Below are 20,184 nucleotides of genomic sequence, written 5' to 3' on the forward strand. Positions count from 1 at the left end.
CCAAAGATGGCAATACCTAGATCTATTCTTGCTTGTTATGCCTAGCTAGGGGCGTTAAACGATAGCGCTTGTTGGGAGGCAACCCAATTTTATTTTTATTCCTTGCTTTTTGCTCCTGTTTAGTAATAAATAAATCATCTAGCCTCTATTTTGGTTGTGTTTTTTGTGTTTAATTAGTGTTTGTGCCAAGTAGAGCCGTTGGGAAGACTTGGGGAAAGTCTTGTTGAACTTGCTGTAAAAAAAACAGAAACTTTAGCGCTCACGAGAACTGCTGTCATTTTTATTTGGAAAGTTCTATTTAGTTAATTATTTTGTCAGATGATTAATAGATAAATTCTCACGTCCAGCAATTTATTTTAGAATTTTTGGGGTTCCAGATCTTGCGCTAGCTACAGGTTACTACAAACTGTTATGTTTTTGACAGATTCTGATTTCGTGTGTTGTTTGCTTATTTTGATGAATCTATGGCTAGTAAAATAGTTTATAATCCATAGAGAAGTTGGAATATAGTAGGTTTAACACCCATATAAATAAAGAATGAGTTCATTACAGTACCTTGAAGTGGTCTTTTGTTTTCTTTCGCTAACGGAGCTCACGAGTTTTCTACCTTAAGTTTTGTGTTGTGAAGTTTTCAAGTTTTGGGTAAAGATTTGATGGATTATGGAACAAGGAGTGACAAGAGCCTAAGCTTGGGGATGCCCATGGCACCCCCAAGATAATCTAAGGACACCTAAAAGCCAAAGCTTGGGGATGCCCCGGAAGGCATTCCCTCTTTCGTCTACTTCTATCGGTAACTTTACTTGGAGCTATATTTTTATTCACCACATGATATGTGTTTTGCTTGGAGCGTCTTTTATGATTTGAGTATTTGCTTATTAGTTTACCTCAATCATCCTTGATGTACACACCTTTTGAGAGAGCCATACATGATTTGGAATTTGATAGAATACTCTATGTACTTCACTTATATCTTTTGAACTTTATAGTTTTGCTCTAGTGCTTCACTTATATCTTTTAGAGCACGGTGGTGGATTTGTTTTACAGAAACTAGTAATCTCTCATGCTTCACTTAGATTATTTTGAGAGTCTTAATAGCATGGTAATTTGCTTAAAATCCTAATATGCTTGGTATGCAAGATTAATAATAAAACTTTCGTATGAGTGTGTTGAATACTAAGAAGAAATTGATGCTTGATAATTGTTTTGAGATATGAGGATGGTGATATAAGAGTCATGCTAGTTGAGTAGTTGTGAATCTGAGAAATGCTTGTGTTAAAGTTTGTGATTCCCGTAGCATGCACGTATGGTTAACCGTTATGTGATGAAGTCGGAGCATGATTTATTTATTGATTGTCTTCCTTATGAGTGGCGGTCGGGGACGAGCGATGGTCTTTTCCTACCAATCTATCCCCCTAGGAGAATGCGCGTAATACTTTGCTTTGATAAATTCTAGATGTTTGCAATAAGTATATGAGTTCTTTATGACTAATGTTGAGTCCATGGATTATACACACTTTCCTTCCTTCCACCATTGCTAGCCTCTCTAAAACCGCGCACTTTTCGCCGGTATCACACACCCACCAAATACCTTCCTCAAAACAGCCACCATACCTACCTATCATGGCATTTCCATAGTCATTCCGAGATATATTGCCATGCAACTTTCCACCGTTCCGTTCATTATGACACGCTCCATCATTGTCATATTGCTAGCATGATCATGTAGTTGACATCGTATTTGTGGCAAAGCCACCATTCATAATTTTTTCATACATGTCACTCTTGATTCATTGCACATCCCGGTACACCGCCGGAGGCATTCATATAGAGTCATATTTTGTTCTAAGAATCGAGTTGTAATTCATGAGTTGTAAGTAAATAGAAGTGTGATGATCATCATTATTAGAGCATTGTCCCAGTGAGGAAAGGATGATGGAGACTATGATTCCCCCACAAGTCGGGATGAGACTCCAGACGAAAAAAAGAAGAGGCCATAAAAAAGGGAGAAAGGCCCAAATAAAAAAATGAGAGAAAAAGAGAAGGGACAATGTTACTATCCTTTTACCACACTTGTGCTTCAAAGTAGCACCATGATCTTCATGATAGAGAGTCTCTCATTATGTCACTTACATATACTAGTGGGAATTTTTCATTATAGAACTTGGCTTGTATATTCCAATGATGGGCTTCCTCAAAATGCCCTAGGTCTTCGTGAGCAAGCGAGTTGGATGCACACCCACTTAGTTTCTTTTGAGCTTTCATATATTTATAGCTCTAGTACATCCGTTGCATGGCAATCCCTACTCACTCATATTGATATCTATTGATGGGAATCTCCATAGCCCGTTGATACGCCTAGTTGATGTGAGACTATCTTCTCTCCCCTTTTGTCTTCTCCACAACCACCATTCTATTCCACCTATAGTGCTATATCCATGGCTCACGCTCATGTATTGCGTGAAGATCGAAAAAGTTTTGAAAATATCAAAAGTATGAAACAATTTCTTGGCTTGTCATCGGGGTTGTGCATGATTTAAATACTTTGTGTGGTGAAGATAGAGCATAGCCAGACTATATGATTTTGTAGGGATAGCTTTCTTTGGCCATGATATTTTGCGAAGACATAATTGCTTTGTTAGTATGCTTGAAGTATTATTATTTTTATATCAATATGAACTTTTGTCTTGAATCTTTTGAATCTGAATATTCATACCACAATTAAGAAGATTTACATTGAAATTATGCCAAGTAGCACTCCGCATCAAAAATTCTGTTTTTATCATTTACCTACTCGAGGACGAGCAGGAATTAAGCTTGGGGATGCTTGATACGTCTCCAACGTATCTATAATTTTTTATTGCTCCATGCTATATTATCTACTGTTTTATACATTATTGGGCTTTATTTTCCACTTTTATATTATTTTGGGGACTAACCTATTAACTGGAGGCCCAGCCCAGAATTGTTGTTTTTGCCTGTTTTAGGGTTTCGAAGAAAAGGAATATCAAACGGAGTCCAAACGGAATGAAACCTTCGGAAACGTGATTCTCTCATCAGATAAGATCCAGGAGACTTGAACCCTCCGTCAAGAAAGCCACGAGGTGCTCACGAGGGTAGGGGGCGCCCCCCTAGGGTGCGCCCCCTGCCTCGTGGGCCCCTCGAAGCTCCACCGACATACTTATTCCTCCTATATATATCCACGTACCCCTAAACGATCGGGGACGGAGCCAAAAACCTAATTCCACCGCCACAACTTTCTGTATCCATGAGATCCCATCTTGGGGCCTGTTCCGGAGCTCCGTCGGAGGAGGCATCGATCACAGAGGGCTTCTACATCATTATCCAAGCCCCCCCGATGAAGTGTGAGTAGTTTACTTCAGACCTACGGGTCCATAGCTAGTAGCTAGATGGCTTCTTCTCTCTTTTTGGATCTCAATACAATGTTCTCCCCCTCTCTCGTGGAGATCTATTCGATGTAATCTTCTTTTTGTGGTGTGTTTGTTGAGATCGATGAATTGTGGGTTTATGATCAAGTCTATCTATGAATAATATTTGAATCTTCTCTGGATTCTTTTATGTATGATTGGTTATCTTTGCAAGTCTCTTCGAATTATCAGTTTGGTTTGGCCTACTAGATTGGTTGTTCTTGCCATGGGAGAAGTGCTTAGCTTTGGGTTCAATCTTGCGGTGTCCTTTCCCAGTGATAGAAGGGGCAGCAAGGCACGTATTGTATTGTTGCCATCGAGGATAACAAGATGGGGGTTTTTATCATATTGCATGAAACTATCCCTCTACATCATGTCATCTTGCTTAAGGCGTTACTCTGTTTTTAACTTAATACTCTAGATGCATGCTGGATAGCGGTCGATGAGTGGAGTAATAGTAGTAGATGCAGAATCGTTTCGGTCTACTTGTCTCGGACGTGATGCCTATATACATGATCATACCTAGATATTCTCATAACTATGCTCAATTCTGTCAATTGCTCAACAGTAATTTGTTCACCCACCGTAGAATACTTATGCTCTTGAGAGAAGCCACTAGTGAAACCTATGGCCCCCGGGTCTCTTTCTCATCATATCAATCTCCATCACTTTATTATTGCTTTGCTTTTACTTTATTTACTTTGCTTCTCTATACCAAAAATACCAAAAAATATTATTTATCAACTCTATCAGATCTCACTTTCGTAAGTGACCGTGAAGGGATTGACAACCCCTAAGCGCGTTGGTTGCGTTGAGCTATTGTTTTTGTGTAGGTACGAGGGACTCGAGCGTAGCCTCCTACTGTATTGATACCTTGGTTCTCAAAAACTGAGGGAAATACTTACGCTACTTTGCTGCATCATCCCTTCCTCTTCGGGGAAATACAACGCAGTGCTCAAGAGGTATCATGTCTTCATAGGATACCCAAAGGAAACTGTTGGGTACACCTTCTATCACAGATCCGAAGGCAAGACATTCGTTGCTAAGAATTTATCCTTCTAGAGAAGGAGTTTCTCTCGAAATAAGTGAGTGGGGGGAAAGTAGAACTTGATGAGGTAACTGTACCTACTCCCTTATTGGAAAGTAGTTCATCACAGAAACCGGTTCCTGTGACACCTACACCAATTAGTGAGGAAGCTAATGATGATGATCATGAAACTTCAGATCAAGTTACTACCGAATCTCGTAGGTCAACCAGAGCAAGATCCGCACCAGAGTGGTACGATAATCTTATTCTAGAGGTCATGTTAATTGACCATGACGAACCTACGAACTACTAGGAAGCGATGATGAGCCCAGATTCCGCAAAATGGCTTGAGGCTATGAAATCTGAGATGGGATCCATGTATGAGAACAAAGTGTGGACTTTGGTTGACTTGCCTGATGATTGGCAAGCCATCGAGAATAAATGGATCTTCAAGAAGAAGACTGACGCTGACGGTAACATTACTGTCTACAAAGCTCGAGTTGTTGTGAAAGGTTTTCGACAAGTTCAGGGAGTTGACTACGATGAGACCTTCTCACCCATAGAGATGCTTAAGTCCGTCCGAATCATGTTAGCAATTGCCGCATTTTATGATTATGAAATTTGGAAAATGGATGTAAAGGCTGCATTCCTGAATGGTTTTCTGGAAGAAGAGTTGTATATGATGCAATCTCAAGGTTTTATCGATCCAAAGGGTACTAACAAAGTGTGAAAGCTCCAGCGATCCATTTATGGACTAGTGCAAGCCTCTCATAGTTGGAATAAATGTTTTGATAGTGTGATCAAAGCATATGGTTTTATACAGAATTTTGGAGAAGTCTGTATTTACAAGAAAGTGAGTGGGAGCTCTGTAGCATTTCTAATATTATATGTGGATGACATATTATTGATTGGAAATGATATAGAATTTCTGGATAGCATAAAAGGATATTTGAATAAGAGTTTTTCAATGAAAGACCTCGGTGAAGCTGCTTATATATTGGGCATCAAGATCTATAGAGATAGATCAAGACGCTTAATTGGACTTTCACAAAGCACATACCTTGATAAAGTTTTGAAGAAGTTCAAAATGGATCAAGCTAAGAAAGGGTTCTTGCCTGTGTTACAAGGTGTGAAATTGAGTAAGACTCAATGCCCGACCACTGCAGAAGATAGAGAGAAAATGAAAAGTGTTCCCTATGCTTCAGCCATAGGCTCTATCATGTATGCAAATGCTGTGTACCAGACCTGATGTGTGCCTTGCTATTAGTTTAGTAGGGAGGTACCAAAGTAATCCAGGAGTGGATCACTGGACAGCGGTCAAGAACAACCTGAAATACCTGAAAAGGACTAAGGATATGTTTCTCGTTTATGGAGGTGACAAAGAGCTCGTCGTAAATGGTTACGTCGATGCAAGCTTTGACACTGATCCGGACGATTCTAAATCGCAAACTGGATACGTGTTTATATTGAACGGTGGAGCTGTTAGTTGGAGCAGTTCTAAACAAAGCGTCGTGGCGGGATCTATGTGTGAAGCGGAGTACATAGATGCTTCGGAAGCAACAAATGAAGGAGTCTGGATGAAGGAGTTCATATCCGATCTAGGTGTCATACCTAGTGCATTGGGTCCAATGAGAATCTTTTGTGACAATACTGGTGCAATTGCCTTGGCAAAGGAATCCAGATTTCACAATAGAACCAAGCACATCAAGAGACGCTTCAATTTCATCCGGGATTAAGTCCAGGTGGGAGACATAGAGATATGCAAGATACATACGGATATGAATGTTGCAGACCCGCTGACTAAGCCTCTTCCACGAGCAAACACATGATCAGCACCAAGACTCCATGGGTGTTAGAATCATTACTGTGTAATGTAGATTATTGACTCTAGTGCAAGTGGGAGACTGAAGGAAATATGCCCTAGAGGCAATAATAAAGTTATTATTTATTTCCTTATTTCATGATAAATGTTTATTATTCATGCTAGAATTGTATTAACCGAAAACATAATACATGTGTGAATACATAAACAAACATGGTGTCACTAGTATGCCTCTACTTGACTAGCTCATTGATCAAAGATGGTTAAGTTTCCTAGCCATAGACATGAGTTGTTATTTGATCAACGGGATCACATCATTAGGAGAATGATGTGATTTACTTGACCCATTTCGTTAGCTTAGCACTTGATCATTTAAAGTTTATTGCTATTGCTTTCTTCATGACTTATATATGTTCCCATGACTATGAGATTATGCAACTCCCGAATACCAGAGAAACACTTTGTGTGCTACCAAACGTCACAACATAACTGAGTGATTATAAAGGTGCTCTACAGGTGTCTCCGATGGTGTTCGTGGAGTTGGCATAGATCAAGAATAGGATTTGTCACTCCGATTGTCGGGAAGGTATCTCTGGGCCCTCTCGGTAATGCACATCACTATAAGTCTCGCAAGCAATGTGACTAATGAGTTAGTTGTGGGATGTTGCATTACGGAACGAGTAAAGAGACTTGCCAATAACGATATTGAGCTAGGTATTGGGATACCTATGATCGAATCTCGGGCAAGTAACATACCGATGACAAAGGGAACAACGCATATTGTTATGCGGTTTGACCGATAAAGATCTTCATAGAATATGTAGGAACCAATATGAGCATCCAGGTTCCGCTATTGGTTATTGACCGGAGACATGTGTGACGCCCCCGATTCAATCGTACACTAATCATACACGCAAACGTGTACGATCAAGATCAGGGACTCACGGGAAGATATCACAACACAACTCTACAAATAAAATAACTCTATTCCTTTTAACACAAGATAGCATTTTGCGATTTTTGTAGGATTTAATCCAAGCATTATCTGAAGCAGGTCCAATGGAGCAAAATGAGGCTTGTTACGTCTACTTTCCGTTCATATAATTTGTACCCATGCTAGGACTTGTCTTATCGCTGTTTAGTGGCAGTTTAGAAGGATAGTCATTGTAGAAATACAAAAGCTAGCTCCTGCTACAGTAACTGAATGTTACTGTAGCCGTGTAGCATAGCAGCAGAGAGCGGCTGCGGGAGTAGCAAAGCTGCAGCGAAGCAAGCGGCATGCACACGGCGGCGCATGTTGGGCGCAGGGTGGGTCGGACGCGAGGCGTGGGTGGCCGCGGCGCGAGCAGTGGCACGGGGTGAGCGCGGCCACGGCTCTGGCGGCGACCAGAGCAGACTGCAGCAACGCAGCGGCAGTAGGAGGCGAGCGGGGGCGCGGCGCGCCAGCGTGCGGTCAGGGCTCGGCCCAGGGCGTGGGCAGGCCACGGCGGAGCGTAAGGCAGCGAGCGACGCGCGGGGCCGGTGAGCCCGGGCGGAGGCGGACGCGTGCAGGACGCCGGCGTGCGAGCAGCGTGCGGCTTGCGAGTACAGAGGACGACGATGAGGACCAAACGAGCATCTCCTGCAACGATTTGAGCGGTCGCTGCTACCTAACAAATCGGGCGCGACGTCGCGCGTTGAACGAAATCAACGACACGAGCAGAGATGGCCGGAGTTGGCCGAAGCAATGACGGTGAGCGGCGGCCAGAGCAAGAGCTCAACGGATATGGGGATACGCGGGGAGAATGACCAAACAAACGGCTCAGGCGGCACCACAGGGACGCCACGAGCACGTTGACGTGCTTGCCTGGCCCTAGAGTACACGATACTGACGGTGACGAGCTCGACGACAGTGACAGAGCTTCGGTGGCGATGGTAGTATCAGCAGGAAACAACGAACCAAGTCTAAAGGAGAGGGGTTTCGACCGGGAGCTCACCGTGAGGCGCAAGAAAGGCCGGTGGGAGTTTAGTAGCTGCAGGAGGCGGTGAATCGTTGGCGGCGAGCTTCGAGCACCGATGAAGAAGACGAAGTCGATATCGACGATGTAGAGCGCCTGGCCTCGCGTGCGTTGGTGAGGAGGAATAGGACGTCGAGGTGGATCTCCTGGACATGGTGGTACGGCGTGGAGCACTCTGTGGCTTCATGGGCGACGGATCGATGGTGACGATAGAGACTACCATGGCGGGGGAGGAAGAAAGCGGCGTGGGGAAGGGAGAGGATTTGCGCTAGGGTTCGGCGAGGGGCATGGAGACGGTCTTATACAACTCGGGGGCTGGCCGGATGATTGACACGGCGCCATCATCCGCCATGGAGGCGTGGATGTGAGCCATGATCCCCCTCCTGTGAACAGGAGGTAGGGGATCGCTACGGGATGGGCTGGGCCGCACTGTAGTTGCCTATGGCCCAGTAGCACACTAGGCTTTGCCCTTTACTTTTCCTTTGTCTTTCTGCCTTTTCTATTTTTCTTTTAATAGTTCATGTTTTCTTTTAAATACCTTTTATTTTTAGTTTTGTAAATTATGAACTTAGCCCCCTAAATTAGTATTATTAATTAGGATACTGCCACAATTAGTTTGGCTTCAAAATAAAATAGTTTACTATTTTTACAATTTAAAAAGCATTTATTTAATTGCTTTAACTACTGTTTTAAATATTTTAGAGTATTTAAACAATTTATAAAAGTGTGGTTTATCCAAAATAATTACTTATTAATTATTTGGCACATCCTAAACATTTTAGTTTTAAAGTTTGAAAATTTTGATGTTTGCCTTTTATTAAATTTTGAACTTGAATTGGTTTTTGAACTAACGCGGGATTATCAACAATAATTGCGGTGACGTGGCATCATTAACGGGGGATTACTGTAGCCTTATTACCCGGGCGTCACAATTCTCCTCCACTACAAGAAATCTCGTCCCGAGATTTAGGAGCGGTTATAAGGGGAAGGGATCTGGTTACGAAATTCTAAAGATTCTTCTCGGTCATAGTTGCTCTTCTCGAAGAGGTCTATCCATTACATTGATGTCTTCGGTCCTCTGCTTCAGGTCATCATGATGAAGTCATCGTCCTTCCTTCAGGACCTTCACCGAACTTACGAAAGGGTGAGAAGGGAAAACTCTATATGGATGGATTCTAACAAGATCGAGCATTAGACGGTTAACTCAGGGAAGAAGCATAAGTATCTCTCGATTTGAAACTTAAGAAGATATCGAGAGCAAAGTAAGAAGGTACGATGAGAAGTTTCAAACGGATAGGCAATCGTTCGATGCCTAATCAGAAGGTGAAAGGGTTTCAGGGCAACGAGAATAGGTATTGCACCTCATACCAGAATAGATCACTAGACAGGTGGTCCGTGAATTACATACGAAGTCAAGCATGAGGAACAACCTTGGGAACAGGTGGTGTACAGGAGAGTCAGGTTTCGATCCTGTGGAACTGTGGGTTATGGGCCCACCATATGGGTTAAAAGTAGGAAGGGCGAAGACGTTTTGCACGATCATGTAAGCAAGGTATTTCAGAGAATAGCCTATCAGTTATGTCGGCAACAACATCAGTACCAAGGGCGAGGGACAAAGAGAACCATTTTCCTTCTCGGCGAACGAGGCAGACCAATAGGCAAAGTTCTCGTTCATCGGTGGCTACCGGAATGTCATCAACAATCATACAAGGTCTTGCTGACAGAATTGTACAACGAGGCGTTTACATAAGCAGGGAATATTACTGCTTATATCATACATATCACAATAAGGGTTTAAACAAACCAATGGAATGGAAAAATGGTCATCAGTTTCAATCAGAACAACGGAAAGGGAAGAGTGTTTAAGCACATTTCAGGGGGTATATCCTTCTCAAGGATAAGCGGAGCATGATATCCATGAGACGATAGAAAGTAGAAAACCATTTAGGTAAGTGGGGAGGAATCTCATGATATTACCCATACAACGGTGCTTGGATAACTGATAAGGAAAATTTAGCATTGTGCTTCAAATGTTCTTATTGATGATAGTAGTACCACATACATGCTTCGAGATAGCATTGACATGGTCTTCAAGCAAAGGTCGGACTTTGCATACGCAAAGGATTCATCAGGAACAACTTATAAAATAAGTCTTACGATTTTCTCATGGAAGAATGGATAACCTTGCTGAAAAGGAAGCTATAACAATAGGTCCTCCGGCCAGGTGTGCTAGGCATGACATCACCTTACCTGGTCATATAAGAACCAATGTTATAGCTATTGAAATTATGTTCCAACGATCATATCTGACCGAGGTTCAGATCCGATGGCCGTCAAGGTAACTCAGACTTAGGATGCCTGAGAAGAAAGGTGCAACACAAATTGTCGAGATGACATTGTAAGATTCTCGGGAATTGAACTATGGAAGCGAGTTCCACAACAAAAGTTCATCGTTAAATCAAGGAGAGGATGAGGATGTGGCTGATGGACTCGGCGACAACTCATCGAGATTTCCAAAGGATGGATTTCCACAATTATGCGAATAAGGAGATAACATTAGTCAGATCAAATGATATAATGATGTATGCTCGAGGAAAACATACTCGGTTAAACATTGGTTGAAAGGTGCACCCAAAATATGGGCTTAAGTAGCATGATCAATGTTAGAATGGTGGTTCGATAACCAATGGTCTAAGAATGAAATATCGACCATTTACTTCAAAGCAATAGGGTTGCTAGAGACACGAACAAGTTTGTGTTGAACGGAAGGCAATAAAGTGGTCGATGATAACACAACTCATCGAGGGCAAGGAGGGTACTTCTCATCATGAATTCAATTGATACCTTGGAAGGGGTCAAAATGTTGATGATGATCACGACACATTTGTCGAGAGGTTTCAAGAAGATGTAACCGATCGGCGATGACATCAAGTCAACGGAATGATGAAGCGAGAAGTTATTGAAACCAGAGGTACGACACAAACTTGAAATCAAGCTTGTCATTCAAAGACAATTGTTATGACGAGGAAGATCGACGTAAGCTTAGCTCAGCGTCAAAATTTATGCTCCGGGAATAAGGACCGAGTAGCACAGTTAAAATTAGCACTATGATGATAGCCGATTAGGCTAGGATTGACATGCTCGAGTACAAACTCATGAGTAAAGGAGATTACTAAGAGTTGTTTAATCATGGTGCGGACCCGATTTAGTTATTGGTGTCCTCGAGTGACTAACAACTCGAAACCAGGAAAACATTGGAATCGGTGAGGAATAATACTTGATGAAGGCTCAGAATAAGCAACATGGTTCGGTGATATTATCGAGATACCAGAGGGTAATACTCGGAGGTAGAGCAAGATAGAGGGTTGACAAGTGTATTGATCTGCAAAAGACAAGTACTTTAACTTGTCCGAGAAAAGGAATCAAGGAATATCAATATGGCCGACACCATAGTTGCAAGGGATCAAATTCAAAGACACCGGAAGAATTATCCAATTGATTAAAAGTTTTGCAAGAAGCTTCCATGATAAGTTCCACATCGGGTCCATGGGCATGAACACAAAGTTCAAGGTCGACTCCCACTTCTCCAAAGCACAACCTTACATTCACTTCTCATTTTGATAAAGGCATTAGTGTCGAAAGTTTTACCTAGTGAAATACCAGATGAGTATCGCCCGTGAAATCTTTCAGGCTCACATAGATTAGGTAAGGCATTAGTTCAACCCATCGAGGCATCTTAGGAACAAATACCACAAATTTTTAGCAGTAATTAACACAAGCTCGAAAGTAGAGCATGGTTGTCAAAGCACTATGTATTAGGGAAAGAACTCACAAGATTGAATGTGAGATAACAACTCAGCAATGGGTTTGGCGGTCCACAACGGAGCTGAAGTGAGTATCGGTACTCAATCAGAGGAAGAAAGAATGCAAAGGCATTCGATTATGGGAATAACTAACTAATTCAAACCTCAAATGCAAAGGAATTGCGATTTCCATCTCAAGGGATCAGAAGCAAACGCTCTGATTAAGGATGGATTAGTTGAGTAGTGTGATAGCCTAGCTTATTAGGGATGATAGACTACTCATATCAATAAGGACTTCCTTCTTTTCCGGGAGCCCATTCGGATAGAACTCCAAAGTTAAGTGTGCTCAGCTTGGAGTAGTGTCAGGATGGGTGACCGACCGGGAAGTTGCTCCCGGGTGCGCACGAGTGAGGACAAAGTGCGCAGAAAAGACTAGTATTGATCTGTGGGGCCAGTCTAGATCCCGCCAGGAGTAACGACCACCGGCGGGTGTGTCCGGGGCGTCCCAAGTTGGTATCAGAGCCGACCCTCGCGGTTACACGGATGGTTGCGGACAGGTGCATGGTCATGTTGTTCATGACGTTTGTGACCCGTTGTGGCACCCGGCATGGCACATGTACCGGACTGGAAGCACAGACGTTTATGCCAAGAGGGAACGTTCCTGTGGCCCGACGAGGACGTCGGTTCCTCTGAGTGGGGTTGTATGTGATAGCCTGGCTTATTAGGGATGATAGACTACTCATATCAATAAGGACTTCCTTCTTTTCCGGGAGCCCATTCGGATAGAACTCCAAAGTTAAGCGTGCTCAGCTTGGAGTAGTGTCAGGATGGGTGACCGACCGGGAAGTTGCTCCCGGGTGCGCACGAGTGAGGACAAAGTGCGCAGAAAAGACTAGTATTGATCTGTGGGGCCAGTCTAGATCCCGCCAGGAGTAACGACCACCGGCGGGTGTGTCCGGGGCATTACAAGTAGACTTAGGGGTACAATCGACGGCAATTTGATGAGTCGATAACCAGCTCACTTTCAAAATGACATCTGAGCCGGAAAGATATTTTAAAAGGATCAACCGATGATTGCGTGCACTCGCACTCATGTTGAATCAATAGGATCAAATGACGGTGTCAAAGGAGACTAATGAATATTGCCAGACATATGGAGAGCATCCATAATGCAAGCAGACAAGTGTTTGCAGAGCAACAAGCTGCTAGGGATTTTCGGAGGATCGAATAGTATTTCGAAGACCATTGTGAAACACATGAACAACTGGGGGTGAGCGGATACTCGATAAGTGCGAGAATTATCCATAGGGGTATTCAGGTGACAAGGAACGGCAAGGCAGTAAGTTCAAAGGATTATCGAAACAACGACAAGTATTACGGGGTATCTTGTAATAACAAGACCAACTAGGGATGAATGTAAGAATAACAACTGCAAGTAGTTATCCATAAGGGTTGACAGTGGAAGGGGAATTGCAAACGCGATGAACACAAGTTCTCGGGTTAACAGCGGAGAGTATCTTCAGGGTCTTCACGTACAGCAGACGATCATCAGTAATAAGGGGCTCTCCGGGTGAAAGTGATAACGAGATCCTAATGTTAGATTTAGCAAAATTCATTTAACCCGGATAGAAGAGAGTTCAGAGTCCCAGAGTAAGGATCGAGGAGTAAAAGATCCTAATACCACCCAGATGGCGACGTGGGCCCGTAAGGCACACATCCATGTTAGTATAAGGTTTTGAAATGTCTAGACTCAACTTCGGCCAAGGAGTGTGGAAGGGGGATTCCTACAAGCAGTCGGCTCTGATACCAACTTGTGACGCCCCCGATTCAATCGTACACTAATCATACACGCAAACGTGTACGATCAAGATCAGGGACTCACGGGAAGATATCACAACACAACTCTACAAATAAAATAAGTCATACAATCATCATATTACAAGCCAGGGGCCTCGAGGGCTCGAATACAAGAGCTCGATCATAGACGAGTCAGCGGAAGCAAACAATATCTGAGTACAGACATAAGTTAAACAAGTTTGCCTTAAGAAGGCTAGCACAAACTGGGATACAGATCGAAAGAGGCGCAAGCCTCCTGCCTGGGATCCTCCTAAACTACTCCAGGTCGTCGTCAGCGGGCAGCACGTAGTAGTAGGCACCTCCGGTGTAGTAGGAGTCGTCGTGGAAGGTGGCGTCTGGCTCCTGGGCTCCAACATCTGGTTGCGACAACCAGGTAGAAGGGATAGGGGAAAAAGAGGGAGAAAGCAACCGTGAGTACTCATCCAAAGTACTCGCAAGCAAGGAGCTATACTACATATGTATGCATTGGTATCAACTGGAATAAGGCTATTATATGTGGACTGAACTGCAGAAAGCCGGGATAAGGGGGGATAGCTAGTCCTTTCGAAGACTACGCTTCTGATAACCTCCATCTTGCAGCAGGAGAAGAGAGTAGATGGTAAGTTCACCAAGTAGCATCGCATAGCATAATCCTAACCGATGATCCTCCCCTCGTCGCCCTGTGAGAAAGCGACCACCGGTTGTATCTGGCACTTGGAAGGGTGTGTTTTATTAAGTATCCGGTTCTAGTTGTCATAAGGTCAAGGTACAACTCCAAGTCGTCCTGTTACCGAAGATCACGGCTATTCGAATAGATTAACTTCCCTGCAGGGGTGCACCACATATCCCAACACGCTCGATCCCATTTGGCCGGACACACTTTCCTGGGTCATGCCCGGCCTCGGAAGATCAACACGTCGCAGCCCTACCTAGGCACAACAGAGAGGTCAGCACGCCGGTCTAAATCCTATGGCGCAGGGGTCTGGGACCATCGCCCATTGCACACCTGCATGTTGCGTACGCGGCCGGAAGCAGAACTAGCCCCCTTAATACAAGAGCAGGCTTACGGTCCAATCCGGCACGCGCCACTCAGTCGCTGACGTCACGAAGGCTTCGGCTGATACCACGACGTCGAGTGCCCATAACTGTCCCCGCGTAGATGGTTAGTGCGTATAGGCCAGTAGCCAGACTCAGATCAAATACCAAGATCTCGTTAAACGTGTTAAGTATCCGCGAACACCGACCAGGGCCAGGCCCACCTCTCTCCTAGGTGGTCTCAACCTGCCCTGTCGCTCCGCCACAAAGTAACAGTCGAGGGCCGTCGGGAACCCAGGCCCACCTCTACCGGGATGGAGCCACCTGCCCCTTCAGCCCCCAACTCCGAACAGTACCACGGGTAATGTAACTGTGTAAAGTATATAGTATATGCCCGTGATCACCTCCTGAAGTGATCACGGCCCAGTAGTATAGCATGGCAGACGGACAAGAGTGTAGGGCCACTGATGGAACACTAGCATCCTATACTAAGCAGTAGGATAGCAGGTAATGGTAACAACAGTAGTAGCAAGGACAGGCTATGCATCAGGATAGGAATAACGGAAAGCAGTAACATGCTACACTACTCTAATGCAAGCAGTATAGAGAAGAGTAGGCGATATCTGGTGATCAAAGGGGGGGGGGCTTGCCTGGTTGCTCTGGCAAGTAGGGGTCGTCAACACCGTAGTCGATCGGGGGTACCGGCAGCGGTCTCGGGGTCTACCGAAAAGAAGTAACGGAGGGGAAACACAATAAATAACAAAGCAAACAAAGCAACGCAAAGCATAACATGGCAATGCGCGGTGCTAGGGGTGACCTAACACCGTATGAGGTGATACCGGTGAAGGGGGGAAACATCCGGGAAAATATCCCCGGTGTTTCGTGTTTTCGGACAGATGAATCGGAGGGAAAAAGTTGCGTGTTCGCTATGCTAGGGACATGTGACAGATGAACGGATTGCGTATCCGGATTCGTCTAATTTTTCTGATCATCTTTCATATATAAATTATTTCGATTTGAGTTACGGATTATTTTCTATGGATTTTCAAAGTTTATTCAATTTTCTGAAATTTCTGCATTTATTTAATCGAATTGACCAAGTCAATTTGACTGGTCAAAAGGGAAGATGGTGTCCCACATGTCATAAGCTATACCTAAACAAATAACTAAAACTAGCTTAAATAACTCAGGTCCACATGTAGTAGGCTTAAACTAATTAATTAACCAACTAATCTAAACTAAATTAGTTTAGACCTAATTAAACTAGGCCGGCCACACACGGCTGTGGCACAGCCCACGCGCACATAGCGCACACACAATGCTAAGGAGTAACTCTATTCCTTTTAACACAAGATAGCATTTTGCGATTTTTGTAGGATTTAATCCAAGCATTATCTGAAGCAGGTCCAATGGAGCAAAATGAGGCTTGTTACGTCTACTTTCCGTTCATATAATTTGTACCCATGTTAGGACTTGTCTTATCGCTGTTTAGTGGCAGTTTAGAAGGCTAGTCATTGTAGAAATACAAAAGCTAGCTCCTGCTACAGTAACTGAATGTTACTGTAGCCGTGTAGCATAGCAGCAGACAGCGGCTGCGGGAGAAGAAAAGCTGCAGCGAAGCAAGCGGCATGCACACGGCGGCGCATGTTGGGCGCAGGGTGGGTCGGACGCGAGGCGTGGGTGGCCGCGGCGTGAGCAGTGGCACGGGGTGAGCGCGGCCACGGCTCTGGCGGCGACCAGAGCAGACTGCAGCAACGCAGCGGCAGTAGGAGGCGAGCGGGGGCGCGGCGCGCTGGCACGCGGTCAGGGCTCGGCCCAGGGCGTGGGCAGGCCACGACGGAGCGTAAGGCAGCGAGCGACGCGCGGGGCCGGTGAGCTCGGGCGGAGGCGGACGCGTGCAGGACGCCGGCGTGCGAGCAGCGTGCGGCTTGCGAGTACAGAGGACGACGATGAGGACCAAAAGAGCATCTCCAGCAACGATTTGAGCGGCCGCTGCTACCTAACGAATCGGGCGCGACGTCGCGCGTTGAACGAAATCAACGACACGAGCAGAGATGGCCGGAGTTGGCCGAAGCAATGACGGTGAGCGGCGGCCAGAGCAAGAGCTCAACGGATATGGGGATACGCGGGGAGAATGACCAAACAAACGGCTCAGGCGGCACCACAGGGACGCCACGAGCACGTTGACGTGCTTGCCTGGCCCTAGAGTACACGATACTGACGATGACGAGCTCGACGACAGCGACAGAGCTTCGGTGGCGATGGTAGTATCAACAGGAAACAACGAACCAAGTCTAGAGGAGAGGGGTTTCGACCGGGAGCTCACCGTGAGGCGCAAGAAAGGCCGGTGGGAGTTTAGTAGCTGCAGGAGGCGGTGAATCATTGGCGGCGAGCTTCGAGCACCGATGAAGAAGACGAAGTCGATATCGACGATGTAGAGCGCCTGGCCTCGCGTGCGTTGGTGAGGAGGAAGAGGACGTCGAGGTGGATCTCCTGGACATGGTGGTACGGCGTGGAGCACTCTGTGGCTTCGTGGGCGACGGATCGATGGTGACGATAGAGACTACCATGGCGGGGGAGGAAGAAAGCGGCGTGGGGAAGGGAGAGGATTTGCGCTAGGGTTCGGCGAGGGGCATGGAGACGGTCTTATACAACTCGGGGGCTGGCCGGATGATCGACACGGCGCCATCATCCGCCATGGAGGCGTGGATGTGAGCCACGATCCCCCTCCTGTGAACAGGAGGTAGGGGATCGCTACGGGATGGGCTGGGCCGCACTGTAGTTGCCTATGGCCCAGTAGCACACTAGGCTTTGCCCTTTACTTTTCCTTTGTCTTTCTGCCTTTTCTATTTTTCTTTTAATAGTTCATGCTTTCTTTTAAATACCTTTTATTTTTAGTTTTGTAAATTATGAACTTAGCCCCCTAAATTAGTATTATTAATTAGGATACTTCCACAATTAGTTTGGCTTCAAAATAAAATAGTTTACTATTTTTACAATTTAAAAAGCATTTATTTAATTGCTTTAACTACTGTTTTAAATATTTTAGAGTATTTAAACATTTTATAAAAGTGTGGTTTATCCAAAATAATTACTTATTAATTATTTGGCACATCCTGAACATTTTAGTTTTAAAGTTTGAAAATTTTGATGTTTGCCTTTTATTAAATTTTGAATTTGAATTGGTTTTTGAACTAACGCGGTATTATCAACAATAACTGCGGTGACGTGGCATCATTAACGGGGGATTACTGTAGCCTAATTACCCGGGCGTCACAACATGTCTTGGTCATGTCTACATAGTTCTCGAACCCGTAGGGTCCGCACGCTTAAAGTTCTGTGACGATCGGTATTATGAGTTTATATGTTTTGATGTACCGAAGGTAGTTCGAAGTTTCGGATATGATCATGGACATGACGAGGAGTCTCGAAATGGTCGAGACATAAAGATTGATATATTAGAAGCCTATATTTGGACATCGGAAGAGTTCTGGGTGAAATCGGGATTTTACCGGAGTGCCGGAGGGGTTACCGGAACCCCCGGGGGTTAATGGGCCTTATTGGGCCCTAGTGGAGAGAGAGAGGGACCGGCCAGGACAGGCCGCGCGCCCCCTCCCCCTCTGGCCCGAATTGGACTAGAAGGGGGGGGCGCCCCCCTTTCCTTCTCCTCCCCCCTTCCTTTCCCCTAGTAGGAGTAGGAAAGAGGGGAATCCTACTCCTACTAGGAGGAGGATTCCTCCTCCTGGCGCGCCCTCTAGGCCGGCCGGCCTCCCCCCTTGCTCCTTTATATACAGGGGCAGGGGGCACCTCTAGACACACAAGTTGATCATTGATCTCTCCCAGCCGTGTGCGGTGCCCCCCTCCACCATAATCCACCTCAGTCATACTATAGCGGTGCTTAGGCGAAGCCCTTCAACGGTAGCTTCATCAACATCGTCACTACGCCGTCGTGCTGACGAAACTCTTGCCCGAGCTCTACTGTATCGTGAGTTCGCGGGACGTCACCGAGCTGAACGTGTGCTGAACGCGGAGGTGCCGTATGTTCGGTACTGAGGATCGGTCGATCATGAAGATGTATGACTACATCAACCACGTTGTCATAACGCTTCCGCTTAACGGTCTACGAGGGTACGTGGACGACACTCTCCCCTCTCGTTGCTATGCATCACCATGATCTTGCGTGTGCGTAGAAATTTTTTGAAATTACTACGTTCCCCAACAACTAGCTCAATGAAGCTTCCCAAATAGTGCCTTCCTGCAACCGACCTCTAGCTGTTGGGCAACATAGAATATAAACATTAATTATAAATTTGAAAATAAATAATAACACACTTATTATTGTCTCTAGGGTATATTTTCAACACGCAGCCACCACGAGCGCTCGCCACCGCCGTCAAAATGTCGCAGCGTGCGGCAACGACCATGGGGCACTTGGGCGGCGGAGATTCAAAATCCAAACATGCGGGAAAAGCGGTGGCTTGGCACATTCGCCACCATAGAGAGCAGTCAGCGCACACGAACAACGTGACAACAATTCACTATTTTGGCAGCCGTGCGAAGCTTAACTTTCCCCTAGCAGTCGCGCCCAAGACTACGTAACCTCTAGTTAAAATGGTCTCCCGTGCTGACGAGAAAGAAAACCGCATAGCCGTGAACTAGCTCGAGGCCGAGCACATTGATAAGGCCTATATGGCGGAGCTCATCGCAAAGAATCTGCAGCTCATCGCCGAGAACCAAGTGTGGTTTGAGTTCAAGGAGGATGGCGTGATGTGGGACAAATCTTGGCTGAGCCCTCCGACGAGGATGAGGAGATGCCGTCGACTCGGCCTAGTAACAATGACGATGAGACCGGCCCCTACCGGCCCCTACGATGGTGGTGGTGGGTGATCCCTATCTCCTTAGACTCAGATGACTTCGACGTATTCTGCGCCAACTGTGGTGATGACGAGTATAGCTTACATTTGTTTGATATGCTATATCTAGTGATAACCCATCTAATTATGTTATGTATGATGTGCAACCTTTTGTTAAATAATGTAATCAAGTAGTTTAGATTTGTCTTTGAAATGAATGTTTATGAAAAACATCATAGAGTTAAGTTTTAGGATAACTCCTTTTTTTTAGACAAGATAACTCCTAAAATTTGAGGAGACTTTGGATGGGCTAATTTTTAGAAACTGAGATGCCCTCACCGTCTCACCTGGCCCGGTCCATGACCTAATAACCTTCTTAAACCCCA

At 45.1% G+C, this 20,184-nt stretch overlaps 1 long non-coding RNA gene across 2 annotated transcripts in view; it reads right to left on the minus strand.

The window, feature by feature from the left end:
* LOC147959896 (uncharacterized) overlaps positions 1–17,862 on the minus strand; it is a 41,825-nt gene extending 23,963 nt beyond the window's left edge. The window contains exons 1-2 of one of the 2 annotated variants that reach the window (XR_015610777.1): positions 17,272–17,682; positions 8,251–14,287 (exon numbers count right to left, since the gene is read on the minus strand). This is a non-coding gene — a long non-coding RNA (uncharacterized LOC147959896). Of the gene's footprint in view, positions 1–8,250; positions 14,288–17,271 lie in introns of those variants that run through there. The other variant, XR_015610778.1, reaches the window with a different exon arrangement.
* Positions 17,863–20,184: the final 2,322 nt, after the last annotated feature.

This window comes from Triticum urartu, chromosome 7A, assembly GCF_056163025.1.
Source record: "Triticum urartu cultivar PI428250 chromosome 7A, HENAU_Tu73, whole genome shotgun sequence".
NCBI lineage: Eukaryota > Viridiplantae > Streptophyta > Magnoliopsida > Poales > Poaceae > Triticum > Triticum urartu.